A 23,500-nucleotide genomic window follows, 5' to 3' on the forward strand; every position below is an offset into this window, starting at 1 on the left:
AATAAAGTTGGGTAAGGGAACAGAGCCTACTGGGGCAGGGTTTGGTGGGGGTGGGGACAGACATTTTAAACTAGGGGGTCATCTGAGCAGACCTAGTGGTGAAGCAGATCTGTGGGTAGGAGTGTCCTAAACAGAGGAAACAGCATATGCAAAGTCCCTGAGATAGTCACAAGATCAGTGTGTTGAAGACATAGCAAGAAGGTCAGTGTGGCTGCCACAGAGCAGGCAGGCATGATACAGACTGTTGGAGAGGGAGTCAGCGCCAAATCATACAAAGGCAGGGCTTCTCTCCCTCAACCCTGCTGATATTTTGAGCCAATTCTTTGTTGGCCTGGGTGGGGGGGGGCGGTGGTTATGGCCCTGTGCATTGTATAATGCTTAGCTGCATCCCTGGACTCCACTCATTAGATGCCAGTATCACGCCCCCCCCCCCCCACCATACACACACACACACACACACACACACACACACACACACACACTAAAAAATGTCTCCAGCTGTTGCAAATGTCCCCTGGGGGGGAAATTCACTCCTAGTTAAGAATCACTGAACTAAGTCCATGATAAAAATGTGGATTTTATTCTATGTGTAATGGAAAGCCGTTGGAGGGTTGAGAGCTGGGAAATAATGTGACATGACTTACAGTTCTGGAAGGGCACTCTGACAGCTGTTGGGTTGAAAGGCTGTGAGGGAACAAGGATGGAGGCAGGGAGACCCAGGAGGAGGTTCCTGTAGTCGCCGGGTGAGAGGGGACACTGGTTTGGACTAAGAAGCAGTAGTGGGATGGGGAGAAGTGACTGGATTCAGAACTTGCGGGTGATTTGCCTATGAAAGGTGATGAGGAAGGCAGAATCAAGGATGCTTTCTAGATCTGGGGTCTGAACAACTGTGGGAATAATGATGTCATTAAGACTGAACTAAGACTTGAATAGTTTGGGGGTCAAAAATCCTACATTTGAGATGCCCATTAAATATCCAAGTGGCCATGGACATTCGGATGGAGATCTACAAGTTGTAGGTCGTGTTTAATGCCTGGGGAGCATGAAGTCATCTACGAAAAGAGTGACACAGAAAAGAAAGGATTCTGGAGTGGCTCCAGGGCACCCCACTATTTTTAGGTCAGGAGAAGAAGAAGCTAGCAAAGGAGGTGGCGGAGGAGGCCAGTGAGAAAGGGACATTAGGAGAGCTCCATGTCCCCAAGGCATCCTGGCCCTGCAACTCCAACTGCCTTAGACTGTCCTCAGCCAGGTCACCACGCAATAGGGCAGCTCCTTGGGCATTCGTTTGTGTTCAACATCACTGACCACTCAAAAACCAGGATCCAAACAACCGGAAGACTTCACAGACATCACCTTGCTTAATCCTGACACTAACAAGTGCCATTAGTCCCATTTTATAGCCGAGGAAACTGCCAACCAGAGAGTTGTGGTACCTCATCCCCCATCACTCCTGGGCCTGGCACCTGGGGAGTCTGATTCCATGTTCAGACTCTGTCCACGGTGTCCTTGGCCTGGGGCCCACTCAATGCCTAGCACAGGCCTCCTGCACGGGATGGGCAGGCAGGGGCGTGGATCGCTCGTTTAGGGCAAGTGACTGTTAAGGTCCCTCAGCCACCAAGGTCCAGCATTGGCACCTGGAGTCTGACACTCCTCACCTGGGGCTCTCACTTCTTACCTCTTGTCTACGGCCAAGGTGTTTCCCCAGCCCTCAAACCACAGTCAATGCAGCAGCCCACTCAGTAGGCCGGGGCGATATGATTAGTCTTATTTTACAGATTAAGAAACAGGCTCAGAGGGGTTCTGTGACTTGCCCACATTACACAGTGAGGAGAAGGCTGAGCCAGAAATAAATCCCTGTTTTCCTGGATTGCAGTATTACTGTGTTGAAATAAATAATCCATCCCTGACTTAACCGTTATTCTGTCTTACATACAACTTTCCCAATCCATAAAAGAAACAAGCTTCAGACAGGCTTGTGGAATTTTCCCAAGCCCAAGCATGGCCAGTCCAAGTTCTGTCCATAATCATTTAAGAAGTTGAAATGACTAGAGTTGAACGTTTAAAATTTTAAGATTACTTTTTTTTTTTTTTGCTTAATCATAAAATGCGTTAAAAAGAACCTTTGAGACATATTTATTGCTTTATTAAGTCATCCACTTTCTGACATGTCCAGTTCTTTTTCAGAAAAAATTAAAAACAACAATGCTTAAAAGCCCCACCCCCAAATATTTCCTTCCATTTCTAAGACACGGAGAGAGATGCTGACACGCGGCCATGAAATCTGGAGTCAGGGTTTGCTGTGTGACCGCCTCACAAAGGAAAAGGAAAACGTTGCTAAGTGTTCACACTTTCCCCATCAAAGGGCAGACACCGCACTCTCCAGCCCAGGAGAAAAGAAGGTAATTCGTTTCGTGCCTAGGAGACATTCTTGGTGGTGTGTCATGTCCGGGGACAATTGATTCCATTTGTCATTATGAGTTTCAGAAAAGGTGGAAATACACTCCCCGACCCCCTTTTGGGCACAGAATAACTAAGTCGGCATTTGCTTTTCCCTTCAAAACAAAACAAACCAAAAACCCCCAACACCACCAAGGTGCAACAGTGAGGAATTCACACAGCCTCTTGGCTGCTTTGCTTGTGCTCCACTCAGGGTCAATACAGTCCCCCGCGCGGAGGGGCGGGGCCTGGGTGTGATGTGACAAAGGGCTCTCTCCTGCTGTCAGTGTTACTGGAAAGGTGCAACTGGCTCGATGACAGTGTTACGGGGAACAGTGGCCTGAGCGGTGGCAAGGAGAAAGGGATACCCAGAGAGACGAAAATTACACTAGAAACAAACCTGTTTTCTCCCCTTGGGCCCCACCGCCCGGGAACCCCAAATAGAGAGGCCTTAGCTGCCAAGAGAGGAGCGTTCGTACTTTGGTTGGACTGGAATTCAGCATTTGAGGAGATGTCACTAGTAATCCTCTCTGAGTCCCGGTGGTGAGCATGGGGCCCGGTGGGGGGTGGGGATGGGGAGTGGGAGTTGGGAGGGGGGGTTTACAAGCCGAGAGTTGGAATGAGCCCCAGGGGAGCATGGGAAATGCAGAAGAGGGGAGAAGGTGAAGCTTCCTTGTTCAAAAAAGAGGCCGTGGATTGTCACTGCTGATCTGCCTGCAGGGGCTGTGTTAGCCGGGCTCTCAGGAAAATCGGGACAGGTCACCTTTGTGGCCCCGCTCTGGGTGTGCGTCACTCTTTCGCACACCCTCCTCTGGGAAGGGAAGGTCAGGCCTGGGGTCAGTGACAGGCTGCAGCTGGGTTGAGGGCTGGAGTTAGGATTAGGGTTTGGTTTCCCTGAAGGTGTCAAGCTCCAGTGTCTACATCAGGAGCCTAACGCTGTTGATAGGAGGGGAGAAGCTTAAACCGCCCCCTGCCCTCCCCGCCCCCCCCCGCCCCCCAACGCTGCAGCAGCCTGGAGCCTCCCTCGTGAGAAAATGTTAGGCTCTCTGCTCTGGGCAGGGACTGCTTAAGAATTTGACAATGTCAACACTTTAATGGCATCTTAGCCCTGCCGTCCTTACAAAAATATACTGAGGGGAAGGGATGCGATTTGTGGGGACAGAAGCTCCTCCCAGAGCGACTGCACCCACAGGAGCACCAACACAGTTATCCCCGTCCCAGGCCAGGAAGGGCCGTGGTGCCGCTCCCGCGGCGGGCGGAGGATGTCTTGTGCCCCTTGGACAACTGCTGTCACGGTCGTGTCCAGGGGCCAGCATCCCAGAAAGATGGCTCTGCAGGAATGAAGTGGGAGGAAGATGACATGGAAGGTGGGGACAACGACCAGATATGATTACTGTTTTCTTGCTGGGTTTGCCAGAGAACATCAAACCGCAGGGATGAAAGCGTTTGGGGAAGTCATGGTTGTGATGAAGCTGAGTTGTCCGAAAGAAGAGAGAGAGAGAGGAGAAGGAGGAGGTCAAGGCCGAGGGGAGGACAGACAAGGACAGCAGCTCTCACTGATGCAGGGCCTCCTTGGTGGCAGGCACAGTACCAGCCACATTGCACACCTTGGTCAGTGACTCTACACACCAGCCCTGTGAGGGGTCATCATTCTGACCTTATACACTGAGGCTTAGAGAACTTGTTACCCAAGGTCATACAATTAGGAACCACAGAGCTGACACTTAACCCCGGCTTCAGAGCCATGCCTTTTCCTAAACCATGCTGTCATCTATACCAGTAGCTTGTAAGCTTCTTTTAACCACGACGCACAGTGAAAAAATACATTTCCATCATGATCCAGTGTGCACATGTATATGCGTAGCATAAACACAACTAAAACAAGTTTCATGAATACTTTCCCTTGCTGCATGCAATACCCACTAATTGTTGAAAATCGTACTCTGCTCTCTTTCATTTAGAGAGGGAGATGAGTAAATTGATTCCACATCTCCATATGGGTCTTTGAACAACATTTTCCTTTTCCTCTGGCCTCTGACAGTCGATTTGAAATGTTTTCAACTCCCTGCTTGATCTTGTTGGATGCTGGGCAGCGTCTTTGCTTCTGAGGCATGTTGCTAATTGTGCACTCTGGACCGTCCCTCTGGTCAGGGGCCATCATCAATCAAATATCTCAGAAATTACAAATATCTGACAGAGACGCTCGCTTGGAAAAGAGTCAGTCCAGGAAACCATCCAGAAAACATAATCGCTGATCTCAGGCCCCGACTAGTAATATTTTAGGCGGCTGATGCACGCTTTCGCAAAAGCAACTATTCTCTCTGTTTCCAGAACCTAAAGGTCTCCTCTGTTCTGATGGGGCAGCACTCAGTCACCATCTAACACCAAAGGCCAAAGGACAAGAAGGAACGCGAGGGGCGGTGGGAGTCCGACCAACCCACCACCAACAGTAGGGCTGTCTGTCTCAATTTCTGGTGAGCATACCCAGGATCTGAAATCAGACTGCTTTTCAGGGGTGTGCGTGCGCCTCCACCCTGCTCGCGGATTTGGGGGGTGATGTGGTTTCGGCAGCGAGGGGCAGTCCCAGGCCTGGCTGAATCAGACGTAGGTCATGGAAAGTGAAGCCCAGATCAGGTGGCTCGGCGTGCGCCGGCCCCGAGGAGCCGCGGCCACGGTGACTTCACGGAGAGCAATGTGCACACTAATTGAGAAAACATGTTCCTGTGATGGCCTCATGCAAAAATCCAGTTACGAATTTTTTTTTTTTTTAATTCCTAAGAATTCCTGGAATATTTGCCGTGCGTGTCTATACAGCCTCCCGGAGTACTTTTCCTTCTTACTGAGAGGAGCTGTGTTTTTCTGCTGAGGCCCAGGTCAGATTTTTAAAGGGGTACAAGGCTTCTGACGAGTGGGCACAAGGACACAGACCTTGAGAGGAGCAGGGAGAGGGCCGGAGAGGAGAAAGGTCACCTACACCTTCTGTCCGTCTCCTGGGGCAGGAAAAGGCACTTGAGCTCAGGACTTGCTCCATCAGCCTCTGGGCTTAGTAGGGGCTTTCCAGTGCTCTCTCACTCACCCTCACCCCTGACCTCCAAGACTGACCTCAGGATTCCCTTTTATAGACGAGGAAACTGAGGCTCAGAGGGATTACGGGATGTGGTCCTAGAGCTGATACAATCTGTCTGATTTTGGGCCGGCTCCTTCTATTAAATCTACTCGCCTGCGGGGCGGGACGGCCCCTCCCCCAGGAAGCCTTCCTGGAGGGCGCCTCGTCATTCAGACCTCTCCCTTCTCTGTGGTCTTATGGCCACACAGTCAGCACCTCTTCAGCTGGCTCCCCTGATACTGCTCTCAGTGGCTCCGAGTCTAGAAGAGACGGTAATAAAGCCTGCTGACAGGTTTTGTTGGCGCTGCGCGGATGTTTTGAAAGTGAAGAAATTACACATTCAACCTCAGAGTTTTGACTCTTCTCGAAAGGTTGGAAGATCTGGCCACACTGGACTTATAACCGTGCAAAGCAAAGGGGACACGGGGCCTGTCCCCTTTCCATGGGCCGTACCATTTGTAGTTTACTGCCCCGCACCAGCCCGTGGCCTTACCTCATTCACATGACCTGAGCAGCCCCTAACGCTCTTTTAATTTTAGCTCCACGGCAAGCTCCTTGGGCAGGACCATGATTTATATTTGTCACGACTCCCCTGGTGAGCACAGTGATAAAGATGCTAATTGGGAGAAGGGAAGTCAATCCAGTGGCCTGATAGCTGGTGGACCTCCCTCCCCCCGTGGGGTGGGACTGTCCCCGCTTTAACCACAGGGATATGCGATTCAGCAACAGCTGCTCAGCCCCTGGCCTTGGCCTGGAGAGCGCAGATGCCCTGCTCTCGTGGAAAAGTTCACAGCCTCCTTCTTCCTTCTCCTGGAGAGTCGTCCATAAGACACACACCAAGTCCTAAAGACACCAGTTGTTGGAGGAGGAGGAGCTGTTTTGCGGGTAAGGAACCAAACACTCTGAAAGCTGCCAGGACGAATGGCCCTGCTCGAGAAGAGCCTTATTTAGAGAGCATTGCGTAACACGTCTGAAGTGCGAGTCTGAGGAGAAGCTGCCTCAGAAAGAAAACCGCAGGAGAGTGTCCACGGGTCTCCTTTCACCCGGACATGATGAGGCAAAGGAAACGCAGACGAAGAGTTCGGTTAAAATTCTATGTAAATGAGAATGTGCATCACGGAAGGTCAAACTTAGACTTAAAAATGCAAAGGTGGGATTGTCTGACCTGAAGTGAAAAGGCATCAAGAAAGGCCCCCCTCAGATCAGCCCTGCCGGGGGAGAACCGGAGGGGCAGGATCGCGTGTTGTGGAGTGCCCACTGTGTGCCAGGCCCGGGCTGGAGTCCCACCGGCAGCATCCCCACTGTGCACGGCAGCCCGGCAGAGAAGGTACTACTGTTCTCTCTTTTCCAGAGGAGGAACTGGGATCAAGAGATGCTCTCCTGCCTCTCTGTCCCCTGGTGTTACCTCTCCTCTCTGCTCACCTGGTCCAACATCCTCCCTGCAGGCAGAGCCCAGCATGACCGCTCCTCCCTCCAAAAGCACAGTCCAAAGAGGGCCTGACTCTCTTGGCATCTCCCATCTCCGCGGGGACTCGACACAAGGTTGTGGTACCCCGTGTGTTCACCTCCGAGCCAGGTCAGCTCAGGTCCTAACATGCGATGGCATTTCACCGGACTGGGCAAATGAGACGCTCGAGTCCCTGTAACCACATCTTAGATCCACAGCGACGAGAGCCTGGGACAGCACCTCCCTGTCCCCCCACCTGGCCTGAGCACACCTGGCTTCCACCAGGCAGTCCTCCTGGGCTCATCCTGGAGCAGCACGCCGCAAGCAGACAGGTGATACACACCACCAACCCTGGCTACTGAGCCAAGAGCCGAAGGAAAATGGCATGGCAGCCCCTCTGGACAAACAGCAGATGCTCTGTGGTTCCTGGGAAAGGGTCCCGTCGCTGTGGGCTGTGACTCCCTCCACGTGGCAGGGCTTCTGTGCTAAGCGAGGGGCATCCAGAGCCAGACCCTCTCCCCCTGCAGAAGCCACCATGGGCACTACCCAAACATCGCCCTCTGCTGAGCCTGGTGGCGGGTTTGCAGGGAAACCCTGACTGACTCTGACTAACACTGCTGCTCATAAAAAGAAAAAGATGTTCCACATCTTTTGAATTACCCACGAGTTTGGGGTTGGCCAAACTCGTGGGTAATTCAAAAAGCACCTGCTAGTCCCACCTGACAGACCACAGTATCAGCCAGTCTCCACCTCACTGGGAATCTCATTAGGCCTCCCAGCCTTTTTTTTTTACTTCATTAGAAGTCAACTCTCCAAACTCTATCAGCCCTCCCCCTTTGGTGGTTTTCTCTCTCCTACTACTTGGGGGTGAGTAGCAAGTAGGTGTTCCTGTAATAGCCTCCCAAGACACTCCTTTTGGCCCTCGGCACTAGGAATAACCAAAGGGTTCTAACGGTTGCCCTCCAGAAGAGGTTGGGTCAGAGGTGAGGATCATGGGAGCTGTTCTCCTTGAGAATAAGCCCAGCGCTAGAAGCACCATCCCTCCAGGGTAGCATTGCTAGCCTTTTTTCACTCAAATGTCACATTATTGGTTCCCACTTATTCTCACAGCTTGGGCCTAGTTGTATTAATTTGTTAAGTGCTGTCAGCGCTGGGGAGGGTCTGCTGCCTCATCCTCTCATTTGGGGGAGGAGCCTCCTGGTGCCACCGTGTGATCCGCTTAGGGAAGGAGGGGAGGGTCTCTGCCCAGAGCTGTGGGCACCCCGGGCAAACAGTCTGCCTGTGTTTTTAGTAGCAAACAGCACAGACAGAGACCGCCACGCTCTAAAAGCCCCTGGTCCTTCTCCCCATTCCCTCCGGGTTTGTGTTCATGGGGGTCATTTGTAGTCACACTCCACTGACAAAAGGCAAAGGATCAGGCCTGGTGGGGCGACAGCACTGATGTTCCTGCCAGTGGCTTCCCGGAGCCTGAAATGCTGATACTTGGAGAACGGAGCCCAGGCCGGCTCCGTCCTCAGTGATAAATAGATGCCCAACATTAAGGCCTGGAAGAAAGGGCCTCGCGCGTAATTTCCAAGGGAGTTCTCAACTGGGAGCAAATTATCCTTTTAATAAGCATTTAACCATGTATGGCATGGAGGGGAAGGGGTAACCATTGGTTGTCACCCTGACTTCCGACATTTAGTAGAGAAGGTAGGGATACTAAACTTCCCACATTAGGTAAATAGGTCATACGTACCCAAGAGTCGTCCCCAACTGCCACTAGCCCCATTGAGAAACACTAGTAATTCAATGCACTGGTCCTGCAGATTGGGAAACGGAAGCCCGAGAAGCTTAGTGACTTGCTCAAGGTCACAAAGCTACTTTCCCTCCTGTTTCAAAACTCAGGAAACTACCACAGGAAGTTACCTAAAACACAGGAGGAAAATATCAAGAGATCATCCCGATGTTTCAGTCTGGTTCCTACTGTGTCGAAGGCCAGCAGTCTATAGAGACTTCTCGAAAGCAGGTAGCGTAGCCAGCCCTTAGGAGAATACGGGAAGCATCACGGGGCACGCGAAGCTCTTCTTCATTGTACGCCGTCATTATTCTGGTCTTGGCCAAACTTTGTGGCCGAAGGGCTCTCCTCCTCGGCTCCAACAGTGACATCCTGGTGCACATCCACCCAAAGGCCGGGGGCCCCGGCGCCTCCGTTTCTCCAGCCGCGCTTCTGCCTCAGGACCATCTTGGCTGTACTGCTCTTTGGAATGAGGATGTTAACTGTTTCTCCACTGTCAGGAAGCAGGTTTCCTGGGAACGGGTTGGGGAAGGGTCTTCCATCTCCATGCATTTGCTCCACGCCACCACCGTATGCTGTTCTGTAAAACCGGTCCATCACGGAGCTGTCTTCTCAGACCAGCTAAGCCTGCGAGCTGACGGGTTAGCCGATGGTTTGTAAGATCAGAGGCGCCAGTCACAGAAACACAAACCCTCTGGGAGCGTGGGTTGTTTGCTCAGGGATGTCCAGGCATTTTTAAGTGAATCCCCAGCAAGCCGGCCACTGCCTCCTGAGAGCAGGAAGTGTTTGCTGCCAGCAGAGGTCTCCAAGACTTACCTGCTCTGGGCCCTGACGCCCCTACAAGGTCTTTTTGGGAGAAGACAAGTGGCCGGGCCTCTGGTGCAGGGTGTGGCACCTGCATGGCTCCATGCCGGTCCGGAGGAGCAGGAGCGCGTGTCCTTTGTAGTTAATCCGGCTCAATGCAGCAGCGTGGCAAGGGGCGCTCCTGGGATGTGCAGCAGGAGCGCTGCTCGCATTGGAAAGTGGAGTGCGCGTTCTCATCAGTTTCATCTCAGCGGGATGAGAAACTTCCCCGAGGCTGCAGCCCTGCCCTGCCCTGCCCTGCCCTGCCTGCTGGTGTCGGCAGCTGGGCCCCCTTCCTGGCCCAGGCACAGATTGCTCCCTGGGAGAGAGCGGAGTGTGAAGCTTCATCCCCTCCGCCCTCTGGTGCTCTGGGTAGGAGATGTGGGAGGGCAATGGGAGGAGGTGAGACCCTCGCTCTGAGAACGGCAGAGGGGGGTACAGTGCTAGGATGCCTGCCCTGAGTGGACGGACCCATTTCCCAATTCTGTGGTGGGGCTGGGCTGCGGCAGGCGGAAGGCGGCTGCCCGGGGAAGGCGTGGCAGCAGCAGCTGGTTATAAAATCCTGGTACTCCTACGGTTCTTGCAAGCACGTGTCCCCATGCCCCGAGACCTGGTGCCTCCTAACATTGCCCCCTTCGAGGCTGCCCTTTTTTTCACCTGCATACAAATATGGGGAAGCGTGGGGGAGAGGTTTGGTCGCATGTGCTGTTAGCCCCGCCCCTCTCCAAGGACCCAAGTGCGGGGAACACTCATTTCTTCAGTGGGTCCATGCCTGCAGGGCCAGTCTCAGCCCCCAGACCACTCTCACTGCGCCCCCCAAACCTCTGGGAACACTGCCCGTCATGGAGTGACAGTGGGGTTGCCCAGGCTGACATGCGACTCAGTCCACAGAAGAGACCCATCCAGATCTCAGGTGGACTCTCTAGACTCTCTCCTGCGGCTCTCTCTGCAGAGGGAGAGTTTCAGGCGCAAAAAAGTTCCCCTCCGGCAGCCTTCACTGACGGCTTCCCGAGTGTGAAGACCCTGGAGATGAGTTACGGTGGGCCCTCCAGCAGGATTCTGACTCGGCAGAAGGCAGCCGGCGGCACATGTGGGGGAGGAGGGGCTGGCCCGGGCAGTGGGTGCGCCCAGAGGATGGAGCCAGGACATTAATCAAATGCCTTTTCCCCAGGATGACAGACAGGGCAGAGGCACCCGGAGAGCACTGTTTGCGCTTTCCAGCTGGGAACGTGCACTAAGTTGTTCTTGAATACCCACAGCACCCAAAAGGCTGTGCTGTAATACTCCTCAGCGCACGGAACACCCATAAATTATCCTTCGTGCTCTTACAACTTCCAACCTGGGACGACTTGGAAAAACCAGCCCAGCAAGCAGGCTCTTCTCAGATCTCAATTCACAGGAGAAGAGAAAGTTCAAGCAGAAAACACCTTCCATGAGAATTGCAGAGGTTTTTGTTGTTGTTGAAAGAATGAGGAACGTCGGAATGGAACAGCGCAAAGCCTCTTGTTTGCGTTGGCCGTTGGCCGAGAGATGCCGCTCTCTGCCCCCTGAGTCCTCTCCGTCTTTGCTGCCCGCCCCACCCCTCCAGGCCAGCTTCTCACACACCTGGCAGCAGACAGCGGGGGGCGAGGCCTGTGACCCCGGAGCCCGGGTCCAGCCTTGGCGACCTCGGTCGGGGCTGCTCCATGGAGGCCCCTTGGCACGCAGGCTTCCTCCATCAAGCTCCGGGGGCCCTCCCTGGTGAATCCCAGCCCCCCAGCTACGCGCAGAAGAGCCCACAGACACTTGCTCCGTTCCTGGCACGGTCCAGCGCGCCCTGCCCCTCTGGTCCCCTCACCTGGGGAATTTGCAGACTCGGTGCACAACCCAGCCCGCGCGCGGCGCACTCGCCCTCCCTCCGGTGCAGACCACGCTCCTCTGGTCCAGGCGCGCTCCCCCTCCCGCCCGCGCATCCCTCTGGCTCCCGCCACACCGCTCCTTGGCTCTCCCTCGCTTGCGCGCTGTCCCCTTCTAGCCCTGGAGCTGAGAGTCCCTGGCACCGCCACGCGGCCACTGCAGGCACCAGGGTGGCCTCCGCACTTCGGGCCATTGGGAGACCGTGAGCTCCGCCACCGGAAAGACCGCAGCTCCCCACGACTTGCCCGCCCGCCTGCCGAGACTCCCGCACTCCAGCACCCACTGGGGACGCTCTGCTAAGGAGCCCCCGGGTGCACGGAGGTCTCCTTCGCTCGGCCCGGACGTCCCGGGAGCCCAGCCCCGCCGCCCCCGGCCCGCCCCGCCCCCGCGCTGCGCCCTCGCGGGGCTCGCTCTGAACTCACCCTGCGCGCTCGCTCCGTCCCCGGCGCTCTCTGCCGAGCGGGAGCGCCTCCCGAGCAGCTTTTACACTCACTGTCTGAAACCCTTAGCCCCTCCTCCCAGACTCCTCCTCACTCCAAATCCGTCCCGGCTCCATCGCTCCGGCCCGAGCCCCACACCTGTCTGGGCCCGGCCGTGAGGCCCGGCGGTAGATGGGCTTGGGGACCAGCAATCAGTCCTTCCCGAAGGGCTGCTCCGCTCAGCCAGGGAGGGTTCTAACCCCAGAGGTCAAATGGAAACGCACGGGGTCCGAGCCCAGGCGGGGGTTTTCTGGGGCACCAGGCAGGGTGCTGGCCAAGGTGGCTAATGAGCCCACGGGCTGTGGGTGGGCGGAGTTGCCCCGGCTCCCCCCCCCCCCCACACACACACCAACTTTGCCTGCAGCCAGTCTCTGGGGGTCTGCCTGGCGTTTACCATCCTGCTTAGGCTTGGTTATTCCTCACAGTCTAGAGAGAGAAGCCAGGGGGCTTGACACCTGGGACGCCTCCGGTCACCCAGGAGAAGCGAACACCCAGAGGAGCCCCATAAGATGCAGGTGCGGGCGCTCCTCCGACTGGGGGGCAGCGGCTCCTAGAACCAGAACCGGCTAGAAGGATTCAGAGCCTGCCCTCTCCCACCCCAGCCCCACACTAGCAAGTCAGAAAGATCCCTGAAGTCAGATATTTCACCAAGTGTAATTACGTTCTGGGGATTCATAGGTCTTTCAAAGTCGTAGCCCATTTTTTTCTGGTGTTGAACTCAGAGGTCTTCACTTCTTCCCTGGCACACTGTGTGCTGAACCCCTACCCTGTGCCTGGTGAGAACGGGAAGTGGGGAGGGCGGCAGAGAGGGAGAGGCGAAGGTCACCCTGGGGTACCTGGGTGTAGTGCCTATAGGGGTTCCTGTTGGAAGTCCCAGTGGGAGGTGAGGCTCTTCTTAGGCACTTCCGAGGCCCTTGACACAGATTGGTCTGAGGCCGCCACTTCTCTCTCGTTTCACCTTTGCCCTAAGTTCACCCCACTTGTGCATGGTCTGCGAAGGATGAGGTAGGAAGAACGCTCCAGAACTGGAAGTCAGTTTGGGCTTTGGTCTGGCCTCATTCCTTCCCAGCAAAGGCTTGGCCACTTCTGAGTCGTTGGGTACCGGCTGGTGGGTGAGCACACTTTGGAGGTGAGAGCCAGCGGCGGGGCCTCCGCAAACGACCCTGCTGCAGAAGCAGTCCCAGAGTCGGGGTGACTGGTTAGGAAATTTATCATCGTCAGTCAAACAAAGAGATGTCCAGGCAATAGGACAAATTCACTCATCAATCATGTCATGTATAAACTTGTTTGAAAGCACTAGCTGTAAGCCTGACATAACAGCTGCCTGAGAAGTTAGGGATGACGTTGAAAATTTTAGAATAGCAGAGAATTTAGTGGTTGAATGCAGAGCTTTGGTATCTGTCCTTGTGGCATCACCCAGCAGGACAAACGGATTTGGGGCACTTGTGGCTTTTCTGTTATGTGGCGTAAAAGAGGGAAATGTAGAAATGATGTAAGCAGAATATAAGCCTAGATGCCCTCCTCAAATTCTTGATCGTATTCTAACGGCACATGCTGGCTTAATAAGAGCTCCTTGCCATCCATGACTAGCTCTGTTTCTGTCCCTAAATTTTAAGGATCTTAAATAAGAACATGAAAATAAGAATATGTAGGCAACGAACAAATACTCCAAAGATTAATTACGAGAGCCTACTACAGTGGTTCTCAACCTTTCTCATGCCGCGACCCTTTAATACAGTTCCTCATGTTGTGGTGACCCCCAACCATAAAATTATTTTCGTTGCTACTTCATAACTGTAATTTTGCTACTGTTAATGAATCGTAATGTAAATATCTGTGTTTTCCAATGGTCTTAGGCTCTACAGCAGCGGTTCTCAACCTGTTACGATTCATTAACAGTAGCAAAGTTACAGTTATGAGGTAGCAACAAAAATAATTTTATGGTTGGGGGTTACCACAACATGAGGAACTGTATTAAAGGGTCGCGGCATTAGAAAGGTTGAGAACCACTGGCCTACTATGTGCCAGGCACTGTGAGATGGCTGAGGTGCCTGTTCTCAGAGAGCTCGTGTTCTAGTGGAGGCTAATTATTAGGCCCTGGCCATGTTTATTAGGGTCTCCCCAGGTCCTAGCACAGCACCTGGCACACAGTAGGTGCTCAGTAAATTCTTAGTGAATCCAATAATGGTCAGAACCAATCTGTGACTGTCAAACAGCCCATCCACACTGGCCTGGTTTCCAGCGGGTTCCAGATGAGGCCGGCATGGTACAGAGCCCACAGCCAGGGGTCTCTCCTCTTGCCTCTTCCACGTTCATGATGGGTCCAAGCAGGAATGTCCCTCTCCTGGGGCACCGAGAGAAGGACCTGAACGCTTGGACCAGCTGCATTTATAGGAATGAGAAGCAGCTGGGAGGGCAGCGGGCAGAGGGAATGGTGCCGACAAGCAGAGGATAAGAATGTTTTTTCTGAACAAGATTTTCTCGAAAGAGCTTTTTATCCAGGGTATCAAAATAGCCGGCAGCCGATGCTTTCGCTTCCTTGGGAATTGTTATTTCCGAGGATCCGGAGCCTGCAGCCACAGCAGCACTCAGCCCAGCACAAAGCTCTTGCTTCGTTCCAGAAGCCAAGGCCAAGTGCTCATGCTATGTCACACGCCGGGAGGCTCAGCCTCGATCTGCCAGTGCGGACGCTGTGGCCGGGTCTGCTGGCAGTACGTCTGAAACAGAAATATTGTCTCAGTTGCTGAAAGAAGTGATAGCTTCAGCGCAAAGATTGTTTTTCCTTCCTTCTAATCAGAAGTGGAGAAAAACTTCAGAAGAGGAAATATTTTATAAAGCTCAGTGTGATGACATGGCCACAGAGTCACCAAGATAATCATTCCGGCCACCAGGAGGAGGACACAAGAGCTCAGGAAGGACTGGGGCTCAGCCAAGTACGAGGGGCCACGGTCAGAGCAGAACTGGAGCCTCCTGACTTCTAGGCAAGCCCGCTTTCTACCTCACCCTCTGGAAGAGGCGATGAAAAGACCTCCAAGCCCGGTCTTCGGTGCGGCTGGTAAAGGAGCCAAGGCAGGCGGGGTGCAGAACACGGCTCCCCCTCTCCTCTCGGGGCCCTCTCTGCCTGCTCCTGGCTCTACCTCTCCTTGACAGCTTCCGTTTCTCACCTCTACAGACCCCCTCCCCTGTGCATGTGCCCATTCGCTTGTCTTTTCTCTTAAAGAAACTACTAGCCCTCCCGCTGCCCAGCCCCTGGACCTCTCTCTCACCTGCTTGCACTACGCAACTCCTCAGCACCCACCGTTTCTTTGGGGCCCCTAAGCTTCCTGCCATCTGATTCCCATCTTCTTCATCTCCCCTCCCCACGGAAGGGATATTTTCTTCTTAAAGGTCACCAGTAGCAACAACACCACGACCACCAATGTAATAATCAGCAAAAGAATCACAGCATTTCTTGAGTGCGTCCCCTGCTTGGGGTTGGGGGCAAGCATTTTACTTGCCCTATAAGTAGGTAGCGCCCATTTGTTTGTCAATAAGGAAACTGAAGCCCTGAGGGGCAAGTCTCTTACGCAGCAAAAGCCACTGAGATGGCTGGCAGCCAGCAATGGCGGGGCAGAGACTGGGATGGTGCCTGTGGAACTCTTGCTGTTCAACACCGAGCCTTCTGTCAGCCAAGCTCAGCGAGACTTTGCCAGCCCTCAGCTTCCTCCCCGAGGACGGCCTGCAGGGAGCAGTTTGCCGTCAAGTTTCTGTGGCTCAGTCAGTCTGCATTCTTCTCCACTCCCGGTCTTCCCGGAGATTCCTCCTAAGGTTATGATTCCACCCCCAGCTTCAACTCTGACCTTGGTCTTAACTCGGGCTGTAGCAGCCTGTGGATCTCATCTCTGGAAAGGGTCCTGTCTCCTTAGGCCCAGGGCAGTTCAGCTCTTCTCCAGCAGGGGCACCGCAGCCCAGGAAAGCTACCAGCTGGGAGGGGGGAAGAGAGCTCACCTACCCTATCTGTCCTCTCGGGTGGGGTGGCCGTGGGAGAAAGATGTGTCCTTGTTGAGCCATAATAACTACGATTACGTACAATCATATTACACATTGTATTGAATGAATAGGTTTGAGCACCTGCTACGTGTCTGTCCTACTCTAGGTTCTGGGGATTCAGCAAGTGAACGACATAGCCTGTATCCACATGCAACTTAAGTTCTAATAAGGTGCACGCCTTAGTTCAAGCTGTTCCCTCCATCTGACATTGTTTATGGAAATATTGAATAAGTATTTATGTAGTGTACATTATACAGGGTGGGGCAACCGTAGGTTTAGAGTTGTTCATATGGGAAATAATACAATAATTCCCAACTAATAATACAAGAATAAACTGTGTTCCACATACTCACAACTGTAAACCTACTTTTGCCCCACCCTGTATGCCAGGCCCAGAACAAAAAAAAAAGAAAATAGTGATTTCGGTGAGCTCGGTGTGGAAAGGAGGGTGAGACCCCCAGGCACCCAAGAGGCAGGCGATGAGATCCCAGGTGCTGGTTGATTAGAGTCTGTCCTCCGCTCTCCTGACCCAAGCACGGGTGAGCCTCCAAGTTCTCAGACTGATCTAACGCTGTCCCCAAAAGGCCCCCAGTGACCCGATGGCCACCAGGTGGGCAGCGCAGATCAGGTCTTCACGGGTGGCGTCTTCAGACACCTCTGCGGTTCTCGCTGCTTGTCCCACGAGGGCCGGTCCTCAGCTCCTCCTGAGCCTGCGCAGCCTGTCGCTGCTCCAGGGCTGAGCTGGAGGGGTTGTGGTGGTGCGTGGGTGATGTCACAGGTTAAAGAGGGAGGGACTGGCAGATGCTTGGGGACAACAGGAGACAAGGCTGCAAAGCAGCAGGCTTGTCCAGGCCCCCAGATCCTCGGGGGCTGGACTGTCCTCAGCCCCTTCCCCCACTCACCCTGAGCCTGCAGCGCCGTTCTGGATGGAGGCCTGTTCCTGGCCTGCTAATTGTAACAGTGGCCCGTGTGCTGAGAGGACTTTGCTCCTCAGCAGGAGTGTATTTCTTCCTCTTCGCGTCACATTTACGGTCTCTGGCAGATTCGTCACAGCCACGGTCGTCCTGCTTATTCTACACAGGGTACAGCTTTACTTTCAAAATGTTATCTGCATTAAGAAGGACGTGCATCAGGGGAAGGCATGTTTCTGACAGGCTGCCCTGGCCACCGAGCAGGTGTACCCCCTGCTGCCCCCCAGTGGCAGCCCCTCCAGCAAGGAAGGAAGGGAGTCCTGGGCTTCTGTGATGTGGTGGGAGGACTGGAAATACCTTGGCTGAAGCCACGTTATATATTTTTCCAAGAAATGTTCTTCTTCGCCGTTTTTAGAAAGCAGCATGCCTTTGCATTATGTGGCAGGAAGAATGTGACTGTAGAGGCTTAGAGATGGGGCCTGTGGCCTTCAGATTTCTTTTATCCTGCGGTCCTTTATCCTGTCGCTATCTGTGTGACCTTGGGCCAGTTACTTACCCTCTCTGAGCATCAGATGCCTGAGAGGAGGCAGATCCCCACCAGGGGTGCACCTGGAAACATGGAAGCATGCAGGCGAAGCACTTTGGGACGTTTCTGGGCACACAGTGAGTGCTCTGTACGGGGATCAGGATGGACGCATCTCCTCCTGCTCAGCTCGAGCTGGGGGAGGGGCCGACCTCGCCAGCTTGACAGTCCGTGCAGGGCCCACCCTGGTTTGGAAAGCGTCACTGCTTTGAAACCACAGAATCCAGAAACACATTTCAACTTCACCGTTAACCCTCATTCTGGACCCGGAGCCAGAGACCAAGCCGGTTGGAGCAATAAGTTCATTTTTTAAAAAAAGAAAAACATTTTGCGGTGAGGGGGAAAAATGCCTGCACAAGAGGCCCCCGAAGAAAAGCTCCTGTCTTTGATGTCACCCCACTGGACCGAGATGAAATAAAGAGCTCCTTTGCAGCAAGGGGCCTCAGGTGGGCAGAGAGCTGGCTGAGACTCTGCATCCGATGTGGCTTTGGGGCAGGGAAGCCCTGATCCAGCCGGGGGTGTCTCTGTCCGTCTCCTTGTCAGACCAGATTGGCGTGATGAAGGTGACGAGGAGGCCTTGGACATGAGTCTGCGCTGTCACAGAGAAAAGGAGACTGTTGGAGGACTGTTATCCCTGTGGTAGGACCTAGGAGCCATCAGGCCCCTGGCCAAAGAGCTGCAGAAATGAAAAACACAAAACGAAACTAGAATTCCCAAAGGGTGAGCCTACCATCCCCACTTGGAATTCTAGATTAGGTCCCAACTACAGTTCTTTTGTTGTGTTGGGATTTTGTCATTTCAAACATCGAGCCCCCTGAGACCAGCTCTGTGGCTTTTTCCATCTCGGCGTCGGCAGATCTGAGCCCCTACAGTACCTGGCAGGATTTGTCTTCCATCGTGGTCTTGACATTGAATCACGTACGATTATTCCAAGCAATGGGCCATCGTTCAGGATATTTGTTCCAGAGAAATCTTCGTTATAATGAAAGCGTAAGCCCTGTTCTTTCATAACAGCTGGCCTCTGTGAGGGTGGAATAAAGGAATAGAGGGGGGGTCAAGACTGCAGGTAGCCCATCTGGCATTGTCATCAATGGAACTTAGGAGTTAATGCACGGATCAGGCCGTGTGTCAGGAGCCGCGCACAATGTCGCATTGTTCCGGGTGCGGCTTCAGCAGGCGTCCCAGGCTCCTCGCATGTGCGCAAGGAGAGGCAGGGTCCGTCTGCATCGGGAGAAAGGGCGGTTTCCCCGGGACATGGAGGACAGCTCTTACAGATCTCTCCGCGGGGGAACGGGGCTCAGATTATGCCTTTTTATGGGGACATTTCTTTTCCAATGAAAGCAAAATCATCCGTCTTAGTTAACATTTTTATAGGCTTTGATATACTTTTCGGCACTTTTATATAATGCAAATATTCATCTAAACTTCAGACGGAAAAGCTCACACCATTTCGGTTTATCCTGCACGTTTTCCCAACACTGGGGCCTGGTAACCATTTCCCACTGTCCCTCGGCTGCCTGGCTCTGGGCTGCTATTTGGGCTCTGAGACTGCGAATCTCTCCTGGTCATTCATTACCTTCTTCTTAGAAGGGGGGACTCAGGTCTGCACCTCCTGTTGCCTCTTGCCTCTGCCACTCACGGGGAAGGTCTGGTCCCTAATGGCCTAAAAAGGCAGCGTGGCTTTCCTGGACCCCAGAGTACAAGCCTAAGACAAAAGTCACTAAAAATAGGCATTGTCGGAGATTTGCAGAAACCACAGAGGGGTTCAGTGTGAAAGGTTTCAAATAGCTGTTTTAAAAGGTACAACTACTAATAAAAATCTAATAAAATGATAGTCAGGCGCTTGTAGATTTGAAGCATGACATAAAAATGCATAATACAAACGGTCCTAGTTGGCATGCCAGGGGCCAGTGTGCCAGGCTGCGGAGAGGCGTGCCGGCTCTGGCTGCTTTTAGCTGTGCCCGAGCCATGGGGAGCAGCTCGAAGAACGCTGTGCAGGAGAGTGGCACAAAGCTGGCAGGCAGGAAGACGCCAGAGAAGATGGAGGGAGCACATTCTCTCTATCCCTCGCCCTTCCTCTCTCTCTCTAAAAATCAATACAAACATTTAAAAAACAAGCACACCCTTGGAGTCACCTAGTCCAAGCCTCGTGTTTCATTCGAAGAAACTACGGTCCAGAGAGGTAATGTGCCCCATGCTACAAATACACACACACACACACACACACACACACACACACACACACACACACACACAGTTGAACTGCATTTTATTCACTTTTAAAAATATTTTTTCTTCTCGGGTTTGGTTTTTGGTTCAGGACAAGCAAAGCCAAGGTTAATGTGATGGAAGGATTTGCAACCTTGAAGGAACATGGACTGGAGTCTTGCTCAGGACTGGTCCATACAAAATACTGAAGGAGACAACGCTCCTTTTACATGCTGCCCCTCTCCTCCCTGCATCCCCTCCGAGGCCAGAGCACAGCAACGAGCCCCCTGCCCAGGCCGGACAAGAGCCAGGGAGAAAGCGATATATTGGGAGGCAGCAGTTCTCTTTGGATATCAGCTCAACTCTAATTTTCTACATGACCTTGGGCAAGATCGCTTACCCCTCTGGACCTTAGTTTCTTCAAATGAAGCACGAGGCTTGGACTAAGTGATTTCAAGGATGTGTTTGTTTTTTAAACATTCGTAGTGATTGTTAGAGAGAGAGAAGGGAGAGGGATAGAGCGATAAAAACATCGATGAGAGAGAAACATCATTGATTGGCTGCCTCCTTCATGCCTCCTCCTAGGGATCAAGCCTGCAACCTGCCGAGGAATCGAACCGGTGACCTCTTGGTTCCTGGGTCAACACTCAACCGCTGAGCCATACCATCCAGGGCTCAAGGGTGTCTTTGAGTTGTAAGTTCAATCCACAGTAAGCAACCTCTCTAGTGGGCATTTCCATTGTGAAATAAGCTCCCTGAAAAGGGGGCATTGATTCTCCAAGAGGAATGACTCTTCCATGGTGAAAGTTCAGGCATTCTGCCTGCCGTATAAAAAACTTAGTTCTTTTTTTGAAGTGTGTGTATCTTGCATGGTGGTGGGAGGTTTGGAAGGCTGACAGCTCTTTCAAAACTTCTGGTTGCCCACATCAAAAACCTTGGTCTCATCGTCAACTCCTTTCTTTTCCATCCAATATTCAATTCATTAGCAAATGCTAGTGGTTCAACTTAATGTATCCAGAATCTGACCACTTTTCATTACCTCCAGTATTACTGATGATCAATAGACCATCATCTTAGTCTCTCACCTAGATCAAAGCAATCCTTCCTTAATTGTTTTCTCTGCTTTCTGCTTTGGGTCTATTCTGAACACCAGCGACTGCCAGATTGGTCCTACCAGAACTCCTCTTTCCAAAAAACCTGTCTTGGAATCTGTATCAGTCAGTTTGAGCAAGGTTGTGCTGAGATAACAAACAGCACCAACATTTCAGTGGCTTAACCCAACAAAGCTTGTTTCTTGTTTAAAGCTTCTGCTTGAAAGTGACCACATCACCTCTGCTCCCATTTTGTTGACTGAGCAAGTCATGTGGCCACACGTAGCCTCCAAGGGACAAGGAAGGGCAATCCTATGGTAGCCAGAGAGGGGATACTTGTCAGAAAACATAATGGGTACCATAGCTCCTCATGTCACTCAGAAAATATCCCAGGTTCTCGTCATGCCTGGGATGACTTCCCAGCCCCCTTACCTCTTTGGGCTCATCTCATTCTACTGTGCCCCCTCCCTCCACTCCAGCTGCCTCTTACTGCAGGCAGGCTCCCTGAGGAATTGTGACTTATCATAAGAAATAGACACAGGGGTGGTTTATAGCTGTGAGTACTAGTACATGAAATGCAGTTTATTCTTGTATTATTACTTATTAATCGATTACTGTCTTTTTTCCACAGGAATAACTGTAAACCTACCTTTGCCCACCCCTGTATTTGGTCTTCACCCCCTTTCTGGCACAGAGCTCCTAAAACCCTTGGAATTTCCTGGGATGAGAGCAGTAAATGTGTCTTTTGTTATATTAGTGAGGCGACTTTTGGACCACACCTAAGGATGAGGTCTGGTTGACTGAGGAGCCAACTTGTGATGAAAGGGTTGGAACTTTCCGTCCCAGCCCCCTGACCTCTCAGGAGGGAGAGGGGCTGGAGTTTGAATCAGTCCCCGGCGGCTGATGATTTAACCAATCACGCCTCCCTGAAAACCCGGAAGGACAGGCCTCAGAGAGCCGCAGGGTTGGCGGACACACGGAGATCAGGGCAGAGCGGCGTGCTCGGAGAGGGTGTGGAAGCTCCGTGCCCTCTCCCCATACCGGCCCTGTGCATCTCTTCCCTCGGACTGTGTCTGAGTTACATGCTTTTGTAACAATCCGGCAGGTAAAATGTCTCAGTTCTGTGAGCCATCCAGAAATTTCATCAAACCCTAGGAAGTCGCAGGGGTGTTGGGAGGGGGAGCATTGGAGTCTCCCATCTATAGCTGGTCAGTTAGAAGCACAGGTGACAAACTGGATTTGCTATTGGTGTCTGACGTGGTGACGGGGGAGGGGTAGTCTTGTATGGTTGAACCCTTAGCCTTTGGACTCTGTCGCTGTCTCTGGGTGGAGAGAGTCAGACCTGAGTGGAATTGTAGGACATCCAGCTGGTGTCAGAGAATTGCTTGGTGGTATGGAGACCCCGCCCCCATGTTGGAATGAGAGGCAGGACCTTTACTGGATCTCAGGGCCTTTGCACTTGCTCTTCGCTCCTTGTAATGCACTTGCCCCAGATGTTTGCACCCCTCACTTCCTTCAGGCTTTCGCTCCAGTGGCCCCTTCATATGGTGGTCAGGACTGTCCTGACCACCATCATTAAAAAATATAAACCACCCTCCCACACATACACCCCAGCACTTTCTGCCCTGCTTCCTGGTTTGTTTGTTTTTTCTTTTCTTTTTTCCTTCTGAGTGTATCACCTCCTAATATAGCATATAACTGACATTTGTTTCGTGGTAGAATGTTATGGCTGAAAGCACGGCTCTGTATTACTTAGGTTCAAATCCATGACTCCTCCACTTGCTCGCTGGTGACCTTGAGGAGGTTACTTGACCTCTCTGCCTCAGTTTCCTTGTCTGTAAGTTGGGGTTAATAATAGGACCTACCTTTGAGGGTGGTGGTAAAGACGGAATATGGACAGCACCTAGGAAGGGAGAGGCACACAGTAACAGCATTTGCTGGTCTTAGTTGTTGACTGGTCTGCACAGGCCGTCGGCTCCACAGGCAGTGAGTTTTGTCCTTTTGCAGCCCTGGCCCCGGAGCAGCGTCTGGTGACAGTAGGCACAGCAGAAATATGTGTTACCTGAACGAGTGACTGACTGCTTGACCGACTGGCGCACGGATCCACTCTGCTCTGGCTCCTGCATTACCACCGAGGTCCCCAGGCCTCCGCATGAGGAGGAGGGCTGAGGGGCCAGCTCCCCACGCCAGGCCAGACTGCGCATGCTCAGGTCCCTGAAACACTTGCCACTTCCTTGGATGTAATGATGTGTGATGGGTGGCGTGGATTCATTTCCCTGCGAAGCGTCCTGCTGCACTTTGAATGGGGTATAGGAATGGATCCCAGACTGCAGACGGAAACCCGAGCCCGCTCCGTAACGGCAAACACCTCATCAGTCAGGCAGCCCCAGTTGTGGCCTTGACCCTGCGCTCCGCTCCTACGATGGTGGGCATGCCTGCTCCTCTTGCAGATTGGTCGCTTGCCATCGTCATCATTTGTCTCCAGTGCGGAACTCTGAACGCCCAGCAGCCGTCACTGGGCCAGGCACACAGTAGGTGCTCAATAGAGATGTGTCAAATGAATGAGTCGACAGATTCAGCAACCTGCTAAGTGGAAGCCACACTGTTCAGATCCTCACCAGTGTGTCGTAGAGGAATCTGATCACTGAAGTGTGGGAAACTGCCCAGAGAGCTATCAGTGCCTAACTTCTCCTT

At 52.8% G+C, this 23,500-nt stretch overlaps 1 protein-coding gene across 1 annotated transcript in view; it reads right to left on the bottom strand.

Moving 5' to 3' along the window:
* Positions 1-11,998, bottom strand: part of NGF (nerve growth factor) — a 48,597-nt gene extending 36,599 nt beyond the window's left edge. The window contains exon 1 of the mRNA XM_079760791.1: positions 11,928-11,998. The gene's annotated coding sequence lies outside the window, so the exon portion shown is untranslated. The remainder of the gene's footprint in view (positions 1-11,927) is intronic.
* Between the last annotated feature and the right edge of the window lie 11,502 nt (positions 11,999-23,500).

Source organism: Cnephaeus nilssonii (assembly GCF_951640355.1).
Source record: "Cnephaeus nilssonii genome assembly, chromosome: 21".
Taxonomy (NCBI): Eukaryota; Metazoa; Chordata; class Mammalia; order Chiroptera; family Vespertilionidae; genus Cnephaeus; species Cnephaeus nilssonii.